This window comes from Nerophis ophidion, linkage group LG10, assembly GCF_033978795.1.
Source record: "Nerophis ophidion isolate RoL-2023_Sa linkage group LG10, RoL_Noph_v1.0, whole genome shotgun sequence".
Taxonomy (NCBI): domain Eukaryota; kingdom Metazoa; phylum Chordata; class Actinopteri; order Syngnathiformes; family Syngnathidae; genus Nerophis; species Nerophis ophidion.
The window spans coordinates 19148281-19153616 of NC_084620.1; the positions used below are offsets into that span (position 1 = coordinate 19148281).

The 5336-nt window shown below is 39.5% G+C and overlaps 1 long non-coding RNA gene across 1 annotated transcript; it reads left to right on the forward strand.

Annotated features, from left to right (window-relative positions):
• Positions 1–1808: 1808 nt before the first annotated feature.
• LOC133559855 (uncharacterized) lies at positions 1809–3971 on the forward strand. The gene is made up of 4 exons (XR_009808295.1): positions 1809–1966; positions 3107–3199; positions 3326–3442; positions 3541–3971. It is a non-coding gene; the product is annotated as an uncharacterized LOC133559855 (long non-coding RNA).
• Positions 3972–5336: the final 1365 nt, after the last annotated feature.

Below are 5336 nucleotides of genomic sequence, written 5' to 3' on the forward strand. Positions count from 1 at the left end.
GTCTGCTGTCTGCTCCTCTGCATCACACTCACATGCCGCAGATGAAGCCATACCCCATTTGCACATAGTTGAGCGGAAAAGACAGACGCCAGTACAAAGGGGATTAAGCCTGACCCAATCAGGCCTGGGAAAGCATGTACCCGGTGGTGATGTACTGGCGGGGTTGGGGCGGGGGCGTGGTTAAGAGGGGAAAAGTATATTTACAGCTAGAATTCACCAAGTCAAGTATTTCATATATATATATATATATATATAAAACTTGACTTTCAATGAATTCTAGCTATATATATATATATATATATATAAACTGTATATATATATATATGTATTTTATTATATATATATATATATATATATATATATATATATACTGTATATATTCATATATATAAATAAGAGAAATACTTGAATTTCAGTGTTCATTTATTTACTCATATACACATATAAAACACTCATATACTCATTGTTGAGTTAAGGGTTGAATTGTCCATCCTTGTTTTTATTCTCTGTCACTATTTTTCTAACCATGTTGAACACCCTCTCTGATGATGCATTGCTGTGTGGCACGCACAAAAGTGCTCTCATCAAATGCACTAGAGTCTAGAATCTCCCATCTCTCACTAGCATGGACCAAAACCGGTCAATCTTTGGTTCCTGAGGAAGATCTTCACTGCTGAGCACTTGGTAGTGAACTACTTCTTTCCGGAGGCTATCCAGGTCCAATCGCAGCTGCGGCTTGGAACTTACAAGCTTATTTCTTCATCTTACTCGTCGTCGGCTTCGCCATGGCTGTATCTTCCTCGTTCTTCTGCTTCGTCTCCTTGTTGTGTGCGCAATTGTGCACTGCACTCTCTAAAAGCCGTAGATGTTATAGTCACATATGTGTGTACAGTAGATGGCGGTATTGTCCTGTTTAAGAGTGTCACAACATTGCTGTTTACGGCAGACAAACTGATTTACGGGAGACGAAAACGTGACTGCTGTTGTTGTGTGTTGTTACCGCGCTGGGAGGACATTAATGAAACTGCCTAACAATAAACCCACATAAACAAAGAACTCGCCCTTGATCATTCTTCAGTTATAACGTCATTGGGCAGGCACGCTGTTTATATTGTGGGAAAGCGGACGTGAAAACAGGCTGTCGACACGTCACTCAGGTCCATATGTAGCTGAAGGGGGCGTGGCCTCCAGCTCCGCCTGAATTTCGGGAGATTTTCGGGAGGTTTTCGGCAGGCGCTGAATTTCGGGAGTCTCCCGGAAAATCCGGGAGGGTTGGCAAGTATGCACACACGGCTGTGAGGAAGGACCATACAATAGACAGAGAATCCTCCGTCCTATGTGTGTGTTTCAACATATTAGGACGATCAGAAATACAGTATCTATTCAGCAAATTTGTTTTATAATATTATAGCTCCTGGATGAATTAAGGGGCTGATTAAAATTAATTCAATTGATGCGTTTTGGTGTCTGCTGCCGGGTTTTTTTACATTGTTTTTTTTCTGTTTTTAATTCAGGACATATTCTAATGTATCTCTTGCATGAACACACATCTTTCATTGTGTATTTTCTTGCGTTTGTGAAATTCCAGATGCACGAAAGCGCTGGTGATGCGATCTACTGTCTTGCCCCAGGGGCGGAGCTAGAGGGGAGGCCGGGGTAGCACTGGACCCCCCTGAAATCTGATTGGACCCCCCAGGTGCCACCCCAGATGATTGACATATTGTCGGAAGGAGCCAGTTGCATTTTTAAATCAGTGAAACCTATTGATTGCTAAGTCCCTCCTGTACAGTAGTTGGCGCTATGTACCACAAAGCGTTGAGAGCCACGTTCATTAGGGGAGAAGAAGAAGAATCGCCACTGAAGGAGAGGAAGATTTGAACTGGAGTCGGTTATCGTTGCTGGAGACTGGAGAGCCGGAGATCAACGAAGTTACAAAGAAAAAGAAGGATAACCTTCTCTTCGTAAAGTAAGTTTTACGGTGGTGTCCTAATGAGTCACTGTTTAAAATAACTTTTGTAGATAGAAGTTTTTTTTTCTACAAGCAGAGAGCCACGGCATCAAGCAAACGTTAATGTTACATCTCATGGCATCTTGCTTCCAACAGCCGCTAACGTCTCGTTTAATTCATTTGGGTCACTATTTATATTTACGTGTTTCTCCAATGATTCTAGAGGAATGAACCTAGAGGAGAATCAGCCAGCCAGCTAGCTGTTTCATGCTCTGTTGTAACGTAACATTCACACGGTAGTTAGCCTGCTGTCAACTAACTGAAAAGTCTGAATATTAAACTTAGGTCCACAGTGGTTTATTTGCCCTGACATGTTTTAGGCTTGAAGTGGAGATTTGACAACACTGTGTGATTGTAAGTGATGCCAGGAGTAACGTTAACAGGACTGGCTTATTTTTTCATAGGGTCAGTTGAGAATGAAAAGGCAGGGGGAGAAGATTTATGAACTCTTTTTAAAAAGAAGAAAGTCAGGGTCAGGAAAAGATGAGGCTGACAGCCAGGATTCAGGTCTGCCAGCAGTCCTGGCAGACCTGAATCCTGGGACGAGTCAGGAGGAGAGAGAATGTGATGCACACAGCCCATCATCACCAGGTCAGAGCATAGAAGCAGTCACATGCTCACTTAAGTCATTTTAAGTTACAGGGTTCCTACGCTAGTATGGAAAGTTTGAAATTTCTACATTTCCAGGTCTGTAGTAATATGGAAGAAGGAAACAATTGTATGGAAATATATTTATACTTATCTGGGTTATCTTAAGATTTGTGGGTAAATTATTTTGCATACAATCTTCTGGAAATAATTTGGTGACTTAATGGCATACAAATTCAATAATGATAACAAATGATTTCCATGATGAATTGCATAATCTATTCACATGATATACTCATCTCAAATGTCACAAATTATTGGATTCTTTTTTTAGATTATTTTTTTTACTGAGAAGTCTGGGAATTAGGGTCTGGACATTTCAAATGTGTAGGAACCCCTAAGTTTATTTTTAGATATTTTGAAGTGTTGGTTACTGATGTGTGTTGTTTTTTGAAGGTGGTTGTATGTTAATTTTGCTTACACTAATATTTTCATTTTTATACAATGTAGTTCCATTAGACACAGAAGGAAAAGATGGCAGCTCCCTCCCTGGGACTAGTCGGGAGAGAGAACTCACAACACAGCACAGCCCATCTTCACCAGGTCAGGGCATAGACAGAAACAGTCACATGCTCAGTTCAGTAAGTTTAGTTTTAGATATATTGAAATGTTGGTTACTGATGAGTGTTGTTTTTTGCATTTTTATTTTAATTACACTATACAATGTAGTTCCATCAAATGAGGACACGGAGGCCACTGACTCTAATGAGGATGTCGATAAGCAACAAGAGCCAGACCAAGAGCCAGCTGTCTCCAGCACTTTTGCTTATCCAAGAGGACCCAGTGGTAGGTGTACTTACCTGAAACTTCCTAGTGAGCTGCAGTTATTGTCTAATAATCTTCTGGATCCCTTAACTGTGTTTTCATGACTATTTGTTTTCCAGATATTCCCAGATGCAAAGAGGAGGGACCAGTTCAGCCTTGTCTGACACAATTGCTGTTGATACTCCAGTCAGCACTGCTTCCTGTGAGAGAAGCTTCTGTGCTTTAAAACTGATTAAAACTCATCTCAGAACCACAATGGCTGATGACAGGTTAAGTCACCTTGGAACTCTCAGTATTGAGTCAAGGAGGGCACGTGCCCTCAACATGGATGACTTTGTGAAACATTTTGCGGCTTCTCATCATAACCGAAGGATTATGCTTTTCTAAACCTTTTCTGAGAGAGACAGAGAGAGAGAACTATGAATGTGTTGGTGCATTTTCACCATCTTTGTAAAAAATAGTTATTATTAATTATTAGTTCTTGAAAAATTGTTGCCAAGTTGTGTTTTACATTTTCTGCATTGTTAATAAACTGCAAATTATATATACATAAAAAACATCTCCTGTGTGCTTAGTATGTACTTTTCAACATTTGACACTCTGATTGCAATTGATAAGTCAAGAAAAAAATGCATTGTTATAGTCTGTGGACCCCCTGAAATAGCGTTGGCCACCCCCTGGCCACCCCAAGGATAAAGGTCTAGCTCCGCCACTGTCTTGCCCACATAATTTAGTGTCAGTGTGCATATGTTTCTGTTGTCTTGATTACAGAGGTGGGTACTAACGCGCTACATTCACTCCATTACATCTACTTGAGTAACTTTTGGGATAAATTGTACTTCTAAGAGTAGTTTTTATGCAATATACTTTTACTTTTACTTGAGTATATATATAGAGAAGAAACGATACTTTTACTCCGCTCCATTTACCTGCAATCAGGTCGCTACTCGCTACTTTTTTCTATCGATCTGTTAATGCACGCTTTGTTTGTTTTGATTTTGTCAGACACGCATTCAAAGTAGGATACGCAAGCTTGCGTTTCACCAATCACATGAAGTCACTGGTGACGTTGGACCAATCAAACAGAGCCATGTGGTCACGTTACCGTCACACGTAGAACACGACATGTTGAAAAACTTATTGGGGTGTTACCATTTAGTGGTCAACTGTACGGAATATGTACTGTACTGTGCAATCTACTAATAAAAGTTTAAATCTATCAATCAATCAATCAAAAGTGTAAAGGAAAAAAGACACTTTTTATTTCAACCGTACTTCCCGTCCTAAGCCTAAAGACTGATCGCACGGTTCCTGTCTTCATAATAAAAGTGCCGCTCCATCGCGCCTGCGCTAACAAAATAAGAGTCTCCGAAAGCCAGGGTAAACAAGCTAGCAAGCTACGGAGTTTGCCGCCAATGTATTTCTTGTAAAGTGTATAAAAACGAATATGGAAGCTGGACAAATAAGATGCCAAAAACCAACGACTTTCATGATGTATTAGACAGGAAGGAGGAACTGTTTTTCTCCTCCATTTGAAAACCGGGACGTTATCAGCACTATACTGTCTGATTCCAATCAATACAAGTCATCAGAATCAGGTAATACACCAACTTATATTTTTGTCTTCATTAAAGATAGGAATCTATATGTTAAACATGCATGTATATTCATTAAAACACCTTTATCATGTCAACAAAAACGGCAAAATAAATAAATATAAATTATATACTGTATATATAAAGGTATGTATATATATGATATGTGTGTATGTATATGTATATATGAGGTAGATCACCTCGACTTGGTCATTTATTAAGTAATTGATTAACGTTGAAAAACTTATTGGGGTGTTACCATTTAGTGGTCAATTGTATGGAATATGTACTGTACTGTGCAATCTACTAATACACGTTTC